Source organism: Leucoraja erinacea, chromosome 20 (genome assembly GCF_028641065.1).
Source record: "Leucoraja erinacea ecotype New England chromosome 20, Leri_hhj_1, whole genome shotgun sequence".
NCBI classification, from domain to species: Eukaryota; Metazoa; Chordata; class Chondrichthyes; order Rajiformes; family Rajidae; genus Leucoraja; species Leucoraja erinaceus.
Window position 1 is genome coordinate 17388326 of NC_073396.1, and position 19159 is coordinate 17407484.

At 41.8% G+C, this 19159-nt stretch overlaps 1 protein-coding gene across 1 annotated transcript in view; it reads left to right on the forward strand.

Moving 5' to 3' along the window:
• Positions 1-19159, forward strand: part of LOC129706855 (myosin phosphatase Rho-interacting protein-like) — a 125018-nt gene that overhangs the window by 43925 nt on the left and 61934 nt on the right. The gene's annotated exons all lie outside the window — the stretch shown is intronic.

Consider the following 19159-nt stretch of genomic DNA (forward strand, 5'->3'; position numbering starts at 1 on the left):
CATGGAGTATCAGATGTCTCAGGAGCTTGGGAAATATTATCTTAGGAGTTAAAAAAAACATTCCCTGCAGTTCTATATAAAGTGCTATTTAAAAATAGGTGGTGGGAATTGTATTGGGGGGGGGGGGGGGGGGGGGGGGGTAAAGTCAGTATGCAACATAGAAACAGGCCCTTCTGCCCAACGTTTCTATGCAGGACATCAAGTACTCATCTGTACTGATCCCATTTAACAGCACTAAGTCCACTTCCTTCAATGTCTTTGCTAGATGCTACTTTAATATTGTGATTGTTTTTTGTTTCCACTACCCCCTCTTGCAGTACGTTTCAGACTCAAAGCACCCTCTGGGTGGAGAAAGTTCCTACTCAAGTCCGCTGAAGTATGGGGAATAGTTTCCGACTATCTACTCTATGCTCCTTCTAATTTTGTCTATCTCTATCAGAACTTTTCTCTGCTCCAAGGAAAACAAATCTAACCTATTCCCTTTCTCCTAATCTGAAACGTTCATCCCAGACAACATCCTGGCGAATCTCCTCTGCACCCTTTCAATGTAATTGAATCTTTCCAAGGGAGTGATGCCATAAAAGAGCACAGTCCTCTCGCTGTGGCCTAACCAATGTTTTATAAAGTCGTACCAAGACGTCTTGTGCCCTTGCCATCCATTGCGCTGGCATTCCGGATGCTCTCTTCAGCGCCCTATCTGTGCTGTCACCTTCAGGGCAACTTAGACAAGTTGACTAAATGCAGAACAATTAATGAAAGATATGCAAAAAAGTAATAAAACTAATTGTTCTATATCTCTCTACATCATGGTCTATATCTCTTGTTTCCCTTTCCCGTGACTTTCAGTCTGAAGAAGGGTCTTGACCCGAAACGTCACCCATTCCTTCTCTCCAGAGATGCTGTCCTGTTGAGTTACTCCAGCATTTTGTACCTATCTTCAGTTTAAACCAGCATCTGCAGTTCCTTCCTACAAATACTTTGGTTTGCTCTTCACAGAAGAGGATTCAATTGATCTTCCAGAAGTGTTAATGAATCAAGAATCTTTTGAAGGCATGGAACTAAAAGAAATTAGCACCAGTAAGAAAATATTTCTGGCGAAATTAGTGGTACTGAAAACTGATCCATTCCCAATGACTGACAATTTGCATCCCAGACCTCTATAAGAAGCTGTGGAAATAAAAGGTGCATTGTTTAGCACTTTCCAGAATTCTGATGTTTATACAATTAGTGACACATTAAATAGACACAGAAACTTAATCTGATTTTAACTGCCTCGATGACTATATTAGATAATCTAGCCTTGCCCCATCGGAAATTCTCTTTGTTCCACCATCCCTCACCTTCTCTGCAAATGAAAACTGACCTGTTTCTCTCTTTAGAAACAAGGAAAGGCAGATACTGGTTTACAAAAAAAAACACAAAGTGCTGGAGAATTACAGTCAACCTGCTTGTTTTTGTATATTCCAGGAATTAAGTCAGAAGAAATAGATTTTATTGTCCTCGGTTTGCTATTTGTTATTTCCCTACAAGGTCAATCTGAAATTTTACTGATAATTGTTAACATTTTGCATAATAATTTAACAAAGGAACAAAAGCAATCTGTTTGCTGTTTCAATTCCTCTCATTTCTGCAGTCAATTTAATTACAATGGACATCTTTCCTTGGGTATGAATGGATTGATGATTGAATCCAGACCAGTTATATAACAATTGACTGGGAAATGCTGGTGCTAAAGGGACCCGGTACATATCACTGAAAGCTAATGCACAGGAGCAGCAAACAGTTAGGTAGTTGAATGGAATGTTGGCATTAGGAGAGGATTTGAGGGTAGAGGTAAAAAACCTTACTGTAATTGTAAAGGTCCTTGCTGAGACTGAACCTGGTGTTAAGTATGCCTTTGATCTCTTTACGAAAAATATATATTCTTGTGAAGGAAATAACAACTCGTGGCACTGGTAGGAAGGTGGGTTTTCTGAACGCTGAGAGACGAAGTAGACCCGGCTTACATTCTCTGAGAGCTTAAAATAACATTCCGACAAGGCCTGTCAGGGTGGATGTTGGGAGATTTGGCAGTCAAAAACATGGCTGACATTAGTGGAATGATGCTCACTATTTTGTCCAGATAGTGGTCAAAGCTGGACTGCGCGCAATCTAATGTGAGGCTGCAGAGATTTGTGGGGAATTGTGAGGAGAGTAGTCCATGGATAAAAGCTTTCCAATTCAACAACGGAAACACTTTTCTCCTGTCTAACTGTGTACCTATCTGTGTCATTCACACTTCAGCTGTTAAGAATTTCTAACAAGGAGCAACACTGACATTGTTGGCTTCTGGGTCTTGCAGTGTTTCTGCAGCTGGCGAGCCTCCCTGTGGGCTAAGATCAGACCTATTGCCTTTGGCTCAGGCTGACTTCTGAATTTGGCACCAAGTTACTGGGTTATGATTATTCCAAGATAAAGTCCCCATTCACTTATTTAAAATCTGTTCCAAAACTGAATTAAATTCCCGCAGCATTAGCTGCATTAAATATCCTTAACCAGATTCAGTGCAAATGAAGAAAAATATGCAACTGCATATAGTGAGTCTGTCAATATTCAAGCGGAGAAAATGAAGTGTGTACACCTTCATTGCAATGGGATATTGGAGTAATTTGAAAACAAATACCTGTATCATGAAAGATCAGAGAATCCACAGCAAGGAAGCGTGATGCTAACTCCTACCCCTGAGAGGTATGAAGTAGCGAGAATATGCGTCCGATATTTCTGTGCTCTGAGAAAGCACTTCTGTAAGTGACTAGGACTGAGCTGGTGTCTAATTCATCTAATGCAGGGGTGGGGAACCTTTTCATGTTAGAAGGCCGCATTAAGTTAGCTGTAATCTAATAAGGCCGCATCCAAGAAACTTCAATTTGATATAGGATTATTTTGTTGAATCTTCTTTTACTTTTTGGTATTTTAAATACGTTAATTTTAAGATTAAAATAAAAATAATAAAAGACAAACAAAAACATATTAATAAAAATAAAAGGATTTGTTCTACAAAATTTGGATTCATTCAAAAGGCCGCACTTAATGGCCTAGAAGGCCGCAGGTTCCCCACCCCTGATCTAATGCATCAACTATCCCTTCAGCATTTTGATGGAGAAATCATTTTGCTTCTATTGAGAGAATTTCTGCAGTTTAATTTCTTAGTTCCATTTGGTGTGTAAAAAAAACCTTTTAAAATCTATTCTGTAAATATTTTTTCTGGCTGTTGTGTGAATGTGCATTTTTATTTGCTTTATTTTATGTACAATACATTGTTTGGCATAAATCTTACCTCAGCTTTCAGTGCCATTTATTGCTTCAGTGGTGTCGAATTGATCGTGGTGAGAAAGGCATGGGAAAGATATTCAACTAAAATATCATACGAGAAGAAGGGAAATGCAATGGAAAACGTGAGGAAAAAGTAGAATTGAGATCGAAGGTCTAAAGTTACTGTGGGAAGTATTTGGACACGGGCCTGCAGGGGACAAAGGCAGATACATTTGTACTCAGCTGGTTACCAACTGTGTGGGAGGCCAAAGGAAGGAATGTCAAAGTGGAATCGGAACAGGATGATTCACTGACCTCTGACATTCCAAGGAAAACAATCCAACCTTTCCCTGTCGCTGAAACCCTCTATTCCGGGCAGCATCCTGGTAAACCTCCTCTGCGCCCTCTCCAAACCCTCCACATCTTTGCCATTATGGGGTGACTAGAAGTTGAGATCAAACTTTTAAAAGAACAGATATCTTCATCAAAAAGAAAATGTTTTGAGCCTTGGATGTACAGAGGGTAATAAATTTTGATCTAGCTCCATCAAATGACATGTTTTAAATCCCTGATACCTCAAATTAGCATGATTTCTTTTAAAAACCAAGGATGATAAACATGTAGATGATGCAGAACTGAGAATCAGCCTAGAGCAACTACAATTTAAAAAAAAATTAAAACTGCTGCAGCCGAGGAGAGGTGCAGAACATGCCTGCAGCAGTAAGTGGGAGAGAGGGAAAATGACAAAGATGCTGATTGGACTGGTCAGAAGATTACTGACTTCATATAAATCTGTCCAAGGTGCCTTTTTAATTGGAATTGCAGAGAATACCTGGAGAAATGACAATGTAAATCAAGTTAAGCAGATTTCTTAAAATAAAGCAAATAAAAATGAAAATAAAAGAAATGTTTATGATAAGCAATAATTGATGGAAACATTGAGCAACATTTCTGCTTACGACAGACAAACTGATGATTGAAGGGAAAAAGCAGCTCCTGAATCTGGACATTACAGACTTCAGGCTCCTCTACCTTCATCCCAATGGCAGGAGTGAAATAAGAGGGTGGTGTGTTCTCTGATGATGCTGGATGCCTTTTTAAGGCAGCTACTCTTGTCGATCCCTTCAATGGTGGGGAGGTCAGTTCCTGTGACCGGGCAGTGTTCACCACTTTTTGCGTTCTTCTTCATTCCTGGGCATTCGAGTTGCCGAACCAGGCTGTGATACAACCAGTCAATATGCTCTCTGCTGTACACCTGTAAAAGTTCAAGACTATGTAAAAGAGAACTGCAGATGCTGGTTTACACTGAAAATCGATATAAAATGCTGGAGTAACTTAGCGAGACAGACAGCATCTCTGGAGATGGAATGAGTGATGTTTCGTGTCGAGACCCTTCTTCGGAGACCATCCATACCTGTTTTTTTTGGTTATTTTGAACACTCCTGGTTCAAAATGCATCCCGGCACCAATCCCCCAACTCTTATCACCCTTAACAACATCTCTTTTAATTCATCTCACTTTCTTCAAAGCAAAGATACAGCCATGGGTGCCGATGTAGATCAGCTGACATCTAGCGCAGCGGATGCAATAGATGAGGTTGGAGGGGTGCAGGTGAACCTCTGTCGCACCTGGAACGACTGCTTGGGTCCTTGAATGGAGTCGAGGGGGGAGGTAAAGCGACAAGTGTAGCAGCTCTTGCGGTTGCAAGGGAAAATGCCCGGGGAGGGGTTGGTGCGGGTGGGAAGGGAGGAATTGACCAGGGAGTTACGGAGGGAGCGATCTTTGCGGAAAGCTGACGGGGGGAGATGGGAGGATGTGGCGAGTGGTGGGGTCACGTTGGAGGTGGCGAAAATGACAGAGGACTATTTGTTGTATGTGACGGCTAATGGGATGGAAGGTGAGGACTAGGGGGACTCAGCCCTTGTTAGGAGCAGGGGGATGGAGAGAGAGAGCAGTATCACAGGGTATTGAAGAGACCCTGGTGAGAGCCTCATCTATAGTAGGGGAGGGGAACACCGTTCTCTGAAGAATTAGGACATTTCTGATGCCCTGGTGTGGAACACCTCATCCTGGGAGCACATGCGGTGAAGATGGAGGAATTGGGTGTAGGGGATGGAGTCCTCACAGGAAGCAGGGTGGGAAGAAGTGTAGTCTAGATAGCCATGGGAGTCAGTAGGTTTATAGTGGATATCGGTCAGAAGTCTATCACCTGCAATGGAGATAGTGAGGTCAAGAAATGGTAGGGAAGTGTCGGAAATGGTCCAGGTGTATTTGAGTGCCGGATGGAAGTTAGTAGTGATGTTGATGAAGTCAGTGAGTTGTGTGTGGGTGCAGGAGGTAGCACCAATGCAATTGTCCATGTAGCGGAGGTAGAGGTCGGGGTTGGGGCTCTGGTACATCTCGAACAAGGATTGTTCGACGTACCCTACAAAGAGGCAGGCATAGCTAGGGCCCATGCGCATGCCCATAGCTACGCCTTGTTTTTGGAGGAAATGGGAGGAGTCAAATGAAAAGTTATTAAGGGTATGGACCAGCTCCGCTAGGTTGGTTAGTTCTCTGGTCGAGGAAGAACCGGAGGGCTTTGAGACCCTCCTGGTGGGGGATGGAGGTGTAGAGTGACTGGATGTCCATGGTGAAGATGAGGGGATGGGGGCCTAGAGAGCGGAATGCCCAGAGATGACGGAGAGTGTCTGAGGTGTCTTGAACATAGGTAGGGCTTTGATTCGGCATCTTTCCTATGGCAGGTTGACCAGAATTAAACGCCACACTTGAACTCTTGCTTCAAACAACGTCATGTACAACCGCAACATAACATCCTAACTTTTACACTCAATGCCCTAACGGTTGAAAACCAGTGTGTCAAAAACTACCACTTTCAGCGAGTTCCATGGTTGTGCAATGCGAACAGTAATTCAACAGAGGTTCAATCTAATTCCCACTGCTCCCACTCATGATTAAGATAAGAATAATGAAAATTCATCAATTTTTGAACTGTTTGAGTGTTATTAAACTTCCTCCTTTAATTATAGAATTGAATATTCTGTCTCCTAATGTTTGTGCACTGCAGTCTATTCAGTTTGAGTAGGTGCAGTTAGCCAGAATCTTTTGAGATAGCAATCCCTAGTAGTCTTGATGTTTTATCAGATTGGGTTTTAACTTGGTTGCTGGCATGTTATGGTAGCGACAATATATTTTTAGAGGTGATTGGAATGACTGCATTCTCTCGAATCACATGGAGATTACTCGGAGAAATAGATTGTCTTCACCTATCTTCTGATGGACTGTGTAAAGTAAACAGTGATGCATTCAATTCAGAAACATGAGATTGTGAACACCATTAAAAATGTTCTTGGATTTGAAGTGCAGATCATTAGGATACATGATTTATGCTGGAGCAAGTAAATATCAAATGTTAAGAAAAGTACCCTATTAAAAGTTAATGTCCATGCTTTGTGTGGAATTCCAGCATTTTCTTTGATGTCTTGCCACTTCAGTAGAACATTAGCAGATTAGAGATCATAATAGCATGTTGTTTTCAACAAAATGGCTCTTATACACAAATGCAAACACCGATTTTTAATAAAATGTCAAGTCTACTTAGGATGGGTTTTAACATTCAAAATTTAATTAGATTCTGTCCTATTCAGGAAGAGATGGTAGGATACAAATTGTACAAATTGGTGAATATGTATAATAATTAACATTTTGGTGTTTATTGGTTTAAATAGGAAGGATGTTGTTAAGCTGGAAAGGATGCCAAGAAGATTTACAAGAATAGGGCAGGATTTGAGGGGATGACTTTTCTTACATCAACGTAGGTTCAGTTACCACTCCGGCAACATCGTTGTGTCTAAGATACTTTAGGCTTGCATGATAAGCCTTCAGTGTCTGATGGAGTCAAAGTCAGCTCGGGGGTACCATGTAATCCCATGCTAGCTACTCCATGGTCGGATAGTCGATGACTAGACAGTCTCCCCCACCTAGTTTGCCAGGTGAGTAAGGGGTTGTGGACCAAAAAACAATATCTGTCAAAGGGCGGATGTGTTTCCAGCGAGCCAACGGCCATCCACACTTCAGTAGAAGTTGCGATCACTATCGTACATAGCATTGGAAGGAATGATGATAAAGAACACACACCAAAATCCTATACTTCCAGTAGCGGACGTCGGCAGGGAATGGAGGACTGAGATGTGTGGTGCATCCGTCACCGTTCCCGTCGGAAACCAGCACCACTGCGTCGCTAATGATTTTAACAATGATGATGATGATGTCTAATTGAGTAAGTGCAGGGAAGAGATAACTACACAGAGCGATTTAGCTTTTCATCATATGTGGATATACACTGACAAGTTCTTATTCAACCTCATTCCCTCTTCCCTACTCCAACAATGGAAATCTGACTAGTTTCCTTATCACTTTCCTTCCAGTCAAAAAGCATTTATATCTCCAATTACTTGAATGGAAAAGGTCTGAAAGCAACCTTAGTACAGAGTAGAAATGGATGCTGAAAGTTCTTGATCTTTCTGACAATATCTTGCTGAATGGGGTATCTGTTTGCTAAGCTAAAAAGGAATAGATTTAATTTTTAGAATTATTTTAATTTCTTGCTTTATTTTCAAATCCCAAGCATAATATATGTCTGAGAGCAAGATTGGGTGGCAAACTCCTAGCTCAGGATTCCGTTATACCTCTTCGGTAAAGCAGCAGCAAACTCTCTGTCCTCGTCGTATCTATAGATCATTATGAAATAAACATTAGTTTATAGCCTGAAGAAGGGTCTTGAGCCGAAACGTCATCCATTCCTTCTCTCCAGAGATGCTGCCTGGCCCGCTGAGTTACTCCAGCTATTTGTGTCTATCTTCGGTTTAAACCAGCACCTGCAGTTCCTTCTTGCACATTAGCTTATCGGCCATGTTTTGGGGACCATGAACAGAGTTCTTTTTTACATTCAATCCTTTGGCTGATGAATGTCAGTGTAAATAAAGCACTGTGTCCATCACTGTTCTATAATGGGAAATTGCTTGTTCTGGATGACAATTCATGGTTTGGGGTTCATTGCTGTAGGAACGCAACTTATTAATGTACCCAGATTACAAGTTCAGTTATTTATGATTTGTATGGTTGTTTGAACCGAATGCCTGAAGGAAGTGTAGAGTGATAATGGTTGAGGTTACCACAATCAAGAAAAAAACCTATAATGTTCAAAGGATTTGCCAGGAATGCTAATGGGTTAATGATAGACCCCAGGGCAGACAGGTGCAGACTCAGACATTCTGCAGAATTAATTATCCCAAGAATGGCAGGTCTAGAAATACAACTGCTTGGATAAGGGAGAACCATCTTGATTTGTTGGAAAATGATTGAATGTAGGACCGTCTAAATTTTTAGCTACACTTTAGATTGTTGCACATACCATTTTTAGGGTTATTCTGGTTCAAAAGAATATTGAAGGGAGCATTGAGGTGTGTACAAAATGTGACAAAAAATGTAACAATTCAGAATGAATGAAATATGGGAAATCATATTAATTACTTCCATAACTAGAATTATAAAATTAATTTTCAATGTTTATCTGCTTTAAAACATTGGTTATAAATATCTGTGATGGATCTGAGGAACTTAGGACCATTCTGAGGAGAAAGATGATTTGTGATTAATAAGCCCATTTAAGGACAGCTGATATTTTGATGAAAACGTGAGAAGGAACTGGGCGGATGTGAGAATACCCAGTTGAGTTTGCGTGGAAGCAAATCCCAGGTGTGGGTATAATAGTTCTTCTGTCATTTTCATTTTCCTGTTATTATGGATCCTGTTTACCCAGAAGTTCCAGAAAAAAACAACCTGTTTCCTGACTTGACAATGCCCTTTCATTTACTTAACATTTTGCAATCAGGACTGTAAAAAAATTGCATCCGCTGCTTCTGTTATAAACTCAAGATGTTTGATACAGACGCATTGAAAAACAAAATCTGTAGCCATTGTAAATCAGTTGCCATTTGGAAGTTGGATTAATTCTTTCTTTTAAAATCTTTTTATAATTTTTTTTCAAAACCAAAACCAAAACAAAAAATAATGATAAACATAACAGCGATATTGATACATAGGGATCAGGATTACATTAATGACAAGTATAACCTGAGTATGAGTCCAGTGTCAAAATACATATTGAGTATAGACCTCCCCGTCTCTATGTAATTATAGTTAAGCATTTAAAAGTGAACTTGTGTATATATAAAAACAAAAAGATAAAAAGAAAAAAAAGAAAAAGAGAAAAAAGAGAAAAACGAAACCCCCTAAACTAAAATAAGCAAAACAAAATCTGGGCTGCAAAGAATTTCAACAATTTAAGTCCCTGTTTGTTGTCAAGTCCGTTCCACCGTATAAAGGTAAAATAATTATTGGAGAGGGAACAATTTATATTGCGTGAAAATGTTGAATAAATCTTCCCCAAGTTCTATCAAATTTAACCAAGGGTTCAACAATGTCACTTGTAATTTTTTCTAAATTTAAACATGATATCGTTTCAGAGTACCAATGGAGTGTGGTTGGAGGATTAGAGTCTTTCCATTTAAATAAAATAGATCTTCTGGCAATCAATGTAGTAAAAGCAATCAGCCGATGGGCGGAACAGGACAGATGAGTAGAATCTAACATTGGTAGCCCAAAAATTGCAGTAATAGGATGAAGTTGTAAATCAATACCTAAAACTACAGAAATAGTATCAAAAATGTATTTCCAATATTTTTCCAATGGTGGGCAAGACCAAAATATATGAGTCAGTGAGGCCACTTCAGAATTACATCTGTCACAGGTAAGATTTATATGACCATACAAACGAGCTAACTTCACTTTTGACATATGAGCTCTGTGAACCACCTTGAATTGTATCAGAGCGTGTCCTACACACATTGAAGAGGTAGAAGTTGGAATAATTCATTGCTAACTTTCACTGTATCAGTGTTTTGTTTTTTTTTGTCAAACTTTGTTATACTTGGCTGCCAACAGGTTACAAAAAGCTAAAGAAAATCCTGATCTATTGGGACTTGAGATCCCATATCTATAGGGAAACTGAAGAATGCATATCAGAACACGATTGATTAGTAGATGCCATGAGGAATGAATAGTGGCATCTCCTTTGAAATGTTTTCTTTGTTTGCTGGTTGAAGGCTATCCTGGTTGACCAGCATGCTGCGTCAGAAAGTAGATGATACAAGGTTGCAGCTTGAAGATTTTGCAGGAAACATAATTACAACAATTGCTGAATAAGCACTTCCTGTGGGCTACAAACTGTGCTGGAAAAGCAAATTTTGGCGGTTCCTCCAGTTCTATAATTGCCTCAGCAATAAAACCTAAGCTAAACAGGTTCAGGCCTTCATGTTTTGATTCATCTTTGTCTGTGTGTATGTGTCTGTTTGCACTTTATTTCGCTATGAAAACCCTAAGCTTTTCCCCTGCAAACTACCTAGCTTATATAAAAGTCACTATCCAAGCGGTTTTATTTATATAATATTTCCTCATGGACTACAAGCTGTGCTGGAAAAGCAAATTTTGGCGGATCCTCTGTCTTTTCATTTGAAATTTCCTAAATTGTGGGATACTCAATCACTAGCAAATAAACTCAATTAGGTTTCAACATTTGTTCATAGTGTAATGTCTGCTGTAAGACCCTGTTGTGGCTAGCACAATGAATACACGTCCGCCATCTTGTAAGAAAGGTTTAATCTGAACAACCAATGGAAACCTTCTAGAAGGTCACGAGACACAGGCACATTTGCCAGCTTCTGCTTTTGGCCTCAAGGGGTGCTGGCATTTATATTACATATACATCACATCTCCCCCTTTACTTTAATTACATCTCATCTCCCCCCTTCAACATTGGGGTCAATACTAATAACTTGAACCTTTAATCAATTTAATGTGGATAAAGTACCACAAATAACACAGTGCTCTTCATACTACAAAACTATAAAATAACTGCCCAAATATTTTACATAACAAGTCGAGTTGGGGGTTTTGACCATCGCCCACTTCTTGTGTAAGTTGTATTTCCAACTCATTCTGTGTTGTATTTCTGTTTGTGTAAGTGTGGCTTGGCATGTTTCGAGCCGGTTCCCCCACCACAGAACCTATGATGCGGCCTGTGATAGTTCTCTTGAGTCTGGGAGACTAGCTCCTTCTGGGAGAGGGGTTCCTCCTTGTGGGAATGTGTTAGTTCTCGTCTGCTGCGTGTTGCCAGGGCATGGCTCAGCTGCTTCGTGCGCAGGTCGTATGTCCTTTCTGTTTCTGCGGAACTCAGTACTACTCGGTGTAGAGATGACGTAGCCACACCTGTTGTTGTTGTTCCAGGCGCGGCAGCAGCTTGGCACTCGCCTTCTCATTGAAGTATGCTGCCTGTTTTTCTTGCCGGACGGCCAGTTGTGGTGACATGATGTGGCAGTAAGAACGATAGAGGCGATGGCAATTTGCTTCTTATCAGTCTACTGTTCAGTAACTGTGAGGGGGCAGAGCTGCCTGTCCCGTCAAGGGGGGGTGTTGCGGTATTCGAGGATGGCGTACATCAGGTCATGGCCGCTGCGTTTGGCTTTCCTCATGATACTTTTTATAGTTTGCACACAGCGCTCTATCTGCCCGTTGCTCTGTGGATATATGGGACTTGAGGTGACATGGGCAAATTCCCAGTCATCCTGGAACCTGCGAAACTCAGCACAGTCAAATTGTCTCGCGTTGTCTGTCATCACCAAGTCAGGAATATCATTCCGGGCAAACATACTCGTCATCTCACGTATCACCGAATGTGACGTCATGTCTGTGAGTTGCGCTATTTCTGGGAACTTGGAGTAATAGTCCACTACAAGCAAATGGTTAACTCCATCCAGATGGAAGATGCCTGTGCCGACCTTAGACCAAGATCTGCTGGGGATGAAGTGTGGTTGGAGCGGCTCGCTTGCTTGTGCTTTCCTTGTTGCCTGGCATATCGAGCAAGTTCCCACTGTGTCCTCGATCTGTGCATTCATTCCAGGCCACATAAATAAATTGCAGGCTCGTTGTTTTATGTTTCACTAATCCCAGATGTGATTCATGTAGCGCGTTCAGCATCTGCCTTCGCATGCTTTGGGGGACTACGATTCGGTTTTCTCTCAAGACTACTCCATCGACTTCAACCAGCTCGTCATGGTGTGTATGAAACGGAGTCAAGTCCGAGGGCCTGTTAATAGGCCAACCTTTTCTTATATACTCGCACAACAGTGTTAGGGTTCGATCTTTTTTTGTTTCAGCTTTGAACTGCACAAGGCACTCGTCTGCCATGTGTAGGATGGCTTCTGCAGCATGTATCATGTTTGGCAGTGCGGTGCGCTATACCACACTGCACTGCCGAACGTGCGGGCTTAATTTGTGTAGCGGCTTGGCGAGCACGCCTACTAACGGCTTGTGGTCAGTAAGGATTACTGTGCGCTGACCGACAATGAAGTCATGAAACTTTCTGCATGCGTACAATATGGAGCACAGCTCTTTCTCTATAGTCGCATAGTTGCGCCCGGCCGCGTTCACACGTTGCGGTGCGTATACAACAGGTCTCTCGTCTTGCATTAGGACTGCTCCAAATCCGCTGTTGGAAGCCTCTGTGGCAATTGAAACGGGCACATTCACATCGTACAGTTTGAGCACGGGTGGCGATGTGAGTAGAGGCTTCAGCTGGTCTACTGCCTGTGCCTCTGCTCAAGATGCCACGCTACTTCCTTTTCTGTTAGCTGTCTAAGTGGGGCGGTGATCTCTGAAAGGTTAGGGCCATGTATGTTACCATCCCCAAGAACGTTTGCACTTCAGCCTTGTTTGTCAGGTATGGCATTTGGAGCATGCAGCTGACACGAGATGGGCTTGGTGACACGCCTGCTTGCAAGATGACGTGTCCCACATATTCAATCTCGTTTGAGTGCGTTACCTACTTTCTGGGATTGAACTTTAGGCCGGATTCTTTCACCCGTTCGATGTAAGGCTTTCACCCTTATGTCATGCTGTGTTGCATTCTCACCTCAAAGGAGAAGGTTCCTTTGCATCACTTCCTGGTTCGGGAGCTGCAAGGCTTACGAACAATATCAACTCAACAGGATAGTGAAGACCGCCAGCAGGATTATTGGTGCCCCACTCCCTTTCCTGTTGAAGATATACAAGAAGCGGAGCATCAGTAGAGCCATCTCCATCATCCAGGACCCCTACCACCCATCACACCACATCTTCTCCATTCTGCCATCTGGGAAGAGGTACAGGAGCATCAGCTGCAAAACCAGCAGGATGCTCCACAGCATCTTTCCGCAGGCAATTAGACTGATTAACGGACTGATTAACGTCCCGTCCCCAAACATCGCTCACCAACATATTCAACCTCGTCCATACTTTAACCTCGTCCATAGTTAGGCACCTGTCAAAGTAAAGCCACTGTAAAGCCACTGTCGGTCGGAATGTCTGTTTTTATTCTATTGTAAATTTTAGGCCCACTTTCTGTTTTTAGACGTGGTAATTTTAATTTGTTTTTAAAGCTCTATGTATTCATCCTTTTTTATTAACTACACTGAATGGAAACTGATCGAACAACGTTTTTTTTGTTTCCTCTGTGTATGCGAGTACTCAGTGAAAATGATATTAAAGAAATACTGAATACTGATACTGAAAGGTTGTCAACGACTATCTCCAACCCTTCTAAATCGCCAAACTCTTCCTGCATCGCCCGCTGCCAAATTTCACTTGCAGATGAGATTCCAAATAGAAGCACAAGGTATCGGTATCTCCCAAAGGGAGTATTAAATGTGGTCAGACGCTAGCTGTCATCGCTCAGTGGGTACTGCCAGTACCCACTTGTAGAGTCAAATTTCGAGAACCATTCTGCCTTCGGCATGCAGGCTGCAATGTTCTCGAACGTTGGCATTGGGAAATGCTCCCTGCGAATGGCCGCATTGAGGTCACGTGGGTCAAGGCATATGCGGACTTCGCCGTTAGGCTTGCTAACCACAGTCATTGAATTCACCCAATCTGTCGGTTCGCTCACGGGCTTTATGACTCCCAAGCTTTCTATGCGCTCTAATTCGGCTTTGACCTTATTCCTGATCTTATAAGGGACAGTGCGGGGCAGGTTTTGCTTAGGTTGCACGTTCTCTTGCAGCGCTATGTTGCACTCATGTTTTTTTAGCCTTCCCAGCCCTTGGAAAATCTCACGGTTTTCCTCAATGATCTTCGCAGTGTATGGTGGGCCATCAAATCGCCTCATTTCGCACGAAAAAGCCCAAACTTTTCACACGTTAGTTTCCCAAATATGGGTTTCACATTCTCCCTCACTCTTTGAAAGACAACCCTATATTCTTTATTACCTACTTTGACGTTCCCCTTTGCCTGCCCCACAGGCTTCATTGTATGTCCAGAGTATGACCTCAGTGTTACGTTCGTGTTCAGTAAGGCAAGACCAGTCTTTCTGAACAAGTGCTCTGGCAGGATGTCAACTTGTGAGCCAGAGTCAAGTTTGATCTCGATGTCCACATTGTTGATGCTGCACAGCTGTCCCCATTCACGGCGTCAATGTAGAATACATTAACGTCGTCGTCCACTGGCTCAGGCAGCAATGTAGCGTTCATCTGGAACTCGATGTCGCGGACGTCACGGCTCCAGTCCCCGGCCTTTTTCTGATTAACTTGGTCATGTTGTGGGCGGCTGTTGGGAGCTCTATTTACCGGGCAGTCGGGGGATCTGGAAAGATGTCCAATCTCTCTGCAGGTGTGACATCTCATGTACTGAGCGGGGCAGTAGTTGCCTTTATGCTCGCGGGTGCATGACTGGCAGACGGTATCCTTACCAGAATCACAGATTTCTGTCTGTGGTTGTCTGGATCGCGAATCCCTGCCTTGGCCCCATGGCCAACTGGCACTGTCCCATTTCACGTATTCAACAGTCTCTTCGGTGTGTCGATGGCGGTTGGGTCAATCTGCTTCACGTGCTCGGCTGATGCTTCGGCGATCCTACACATGTCACTGCATTTTTCCAGTGTTAAATGTTCGCATTGTAGTAGTTTCTCCCGGAGCGGCTGACTGGTGATGCCGCAGACGATTCTGTCTCACGGCAACGAGTCATGGATAATGCCAAACTTGCAATCATTAGCTAAAGACTTCATTTTAATCATGGCTGATCTATCTTTCCCTCACCTTCATTCTCCTGCCTTCACCCCATTTGAGAAAGTTTCATTTAAGGAAATTTCATTTAAATATTTTAAGTTTCAGAATGGAGGTTTGGGAGCATCCAAGAAGACAATGGTTAATCCAGAAGCAGGTGCATTCATTAGGAGTCAGAGTCTAATATACATTTTATATGGGATTAAGATTTCACTTTTGACAACTATTTCTATCTGGTGGAGTCACTTTGACTTGCTATGCTTCCTCCTGCTGTAAAGTGTTCACTGGTGTACCATGTTGTCCTGCTGAGTTCACTTTTTGTAACGTTACAGCTGAGAGTATTTGAGCCCACTGTTGAAGCTTTGACGGTGGGGAATTGGAAACTTCAAATTATGGCAGATTTATAGCCCCATGTACTTTCAGTCATGGTTAAAGTTTTGCTTTAAAATTAATGTAACACTGAATGTTAATGCTGCCACCCCTTAATCTCATGGTAATAACACTGTTGTACCTTTTTGATAAATTCACTTAAGACTGCTCTTGCCAGAAAGAAATGATTGAAATAGATAAAGCAGCCATTGATGGAATCATGGTTCTTGCACTAAAGTGATTAATATGTGTTTTGAAAAATATGTGATAATATCCATTCAATGTACAGTGCCCTCCAGAATGTTTGGGACAAAGACCCATCATTTATTTATTTGCCTCTGTACTCCACAATTTGAGATTTGTAAAATCACATGTGGTTAAAGTGTACATTGTCAGATTTTAATAAAGGCCATTTTTATACATTTTGGTTTCTATACATCATACTATGTTTATACATAGTCCCTCCCCCCCCCCCCCCCCCCCCCCCCCCCCCATTTCAGGGCACCATCATGTTTGGGCACAGGAATGTCATTTAAATTAAAGTAGTCATGTTTAGTATTTTGTTGCATATCCTTTGCATGCAATGACTGCTTAAAGTCTGCGATTCATGGACATCACCAGTTGCTGGTTTTGGGGGCTATTCCCCTTCTGTTTTCTCTTCAGCATATAAAAGGCACGCTTAATTGGGTTCAGATCTGGTGTTTGACTTGGCCACTCAAGAATTACAAATTTTTAGCTTTGAAAAACTCCTTTGTTGCATTAGCAGTATATTTGGGATCATTGTCTTGCTGTAGAATGAACCGCCAGCTGATGAGTTTTGAGGCATTTGTTTGAACTTTAGCAGATAGGATGTGTCTATGCACTTCAGAATTCATCAGCAGTTGTATCATCAATGAAGATAAGTGAGCCAGCACCTTCAGCAGCCATACATGCCCAGGCCATAACACCCCCACCACTGTGTTTCACAGATGAGATGGCATGCTTTGGATCTTGGGCAGTTCCTTCTCTCCTACTTTGCTCTTGCCATCACTCTGATATAAGTTAATCTTCGTCTCATCTCCACAAGACCTTTTTCCAGAACTGTGGTTGCTCTTTTAAGTACTTCTTTGCAAACTGTAACCTGGCCATCCTATTTTTGGTTCTAACCAGTGGTTTGCATCATCTTGCAGTGTAGCCTATGTATTTCTGTTGATGAAGTCTTCTGCTAACAGTGGTCATTGACAAATCCACTGATTTTGAAAATACCTTTGTTCCAAACCATCCCATTGGGCTTCACATTTTACAAATAGCTAAGAACTCAAATCACCTCTAATCAACGCATCATAATTTCAGGAAGTGTTGGTGCTAAATACAGAATCGCACAGACAGCAGAAAGTGATCTCGAAAATTCAAATTACGAGACACCATGTTCACATAATGACTATTAAAAACAAACAGGAGTAGGTGCAGCATAGATAGACTTCAGTTACACAGTATTATAGCTGCTGGGGTTTAGCTGGAACATTAGTTACATGAACAATGACTTTATATTAACAGTAGGAATTATAGGATATCGAAAATCTGAAGTTAATATCAACAACAACATGCATTTGGGTATTAATGTAGAAACCGCCCCAAGGCGTTGCACAAGAATGTAACAAGAGAATCATTGACATTGTGCCAGAGAATTTGATATGATGGAGGTTGAGGGAGGAAGGAGAATTTCAGATCTTAAAAGCCATTTGGCTAAGACGTCACCAGCAATGTGAAAATGGGGAATCTGAGGAGTATAGAATTCTGGAAGGGATCATGAACTTGGATAGTTATGGATATATGAGGAATAAGGGCATGAAGAGATTAGAGTATGTGTTTGAAAATTTTTAAATATGTTAGATATTGGGAAATTGAACCAGGGCAGGAACATCACAGTGAATAGTAGGGCCATGGGGAGTATGATAAAGTAGAGTAATCTAAGAGTACAGGTACATAGTTCCCTGAAAATGGCATCTCAGGAAGAAGACTTTTTAGCATGCTGGTCTTCACCAGTCAAGGAATTACATATAGAAAAGATGGATACAAAATGCTGCAGTAACTCAGTAGGTTAGACAGCATCTCTAGAGAACATGGATAGGTAACATTTCTGGTTGGGACCTTTCTTCAAACTGATTACAGTAGGGATAGTGGGGGGGAAATAGTAGACTGATAAAAACCCAGGCCAAATCAAAAGAAAACTGTGTCTATCTTTGGTATCCATTTTCTCAAGAGATGCTGCCTAAACCACTGAGTTACTCCAGCATTTTGTATCTGTCTTTGGTAAACTGCAATCAGTCTGAAGAAGGGTCTGACACGAAACGTCGCCTATCCATTTTCTCCAGTGATGTTGCAAGATCCGCTGAATTACTCCAGGATTTTGTGTCTATCTTTGGCATAACCCAGGATCTGCAGTCCCTCTGCACTAATTATAAATAGTGTCTTCAAATTGGGAAATTATGTCATAGTTATACAAGTCGTTGTAGAGCCTTACTTGGATTATTGTGTTTAGTCTTGATCACCCTGCTACAGAAAGATGCCATTAAGGAGGAAAAATGAAGAAAGATTTACAAGAATGTTGCCCGGACTTCCTTGTAAATCGCTACAGGGACAGATTAGAACTTTATTCCTTGGAGTATAGGCAACTGAGGGGTGATTTTATGGATAAAATCGTGAGGTGCATGGATAGGATGAATGAAGTCTTTTTCTCAGGTTAGGGGAATCAAGAACTGGAGGACATAGGTTTAAGGAGAGAGGGAAATTTTTTAATGGGAACCTGAAGGGCAACATTTTCATACAGAGGGTGGCAAGTACATTGAACGAGCTGCCAGACGAGGTAGTTAAAGCAAATACTATAACAACATCTGGTAGAGCTGCTGCCTCACAAAACTAGAGACCCCAGTGTTATCCTGACCTCGGGTGCTGTATGTGTAGAGTTTGCACATTCTTCTTGTGATCTTGTGATGTTTTCACACTGAGGTTTGAGATTTATGGAAGATCTGCCAGCTTAGGTGGCCGAGGCAGGTAAGTAAGTGGTCAAGTATAGGATAGGAAAGGTTTAGAGGAATGTGGCAAATGGGGTAAAACACAGGCAAACGGAACTAGCTTAGATGGGGCATCATGATTGCCATGGACATTTAAAAGACATTTGGACAGGTTAATGGATATGAAAAATTCAGAGGGACATGGGCCAAACGCAAGCAGGTGGGACTAATGTAGATGGGGCATCTTGGTCGTCATGGGTAAGTTGGGCTGAAGGGCCTGTTTCCTTAGTGTATGACCCTATGACTTGTTGGTCCAAAGAACCTGTTTTTGCGCTGTTTGATTCCATAAATCTT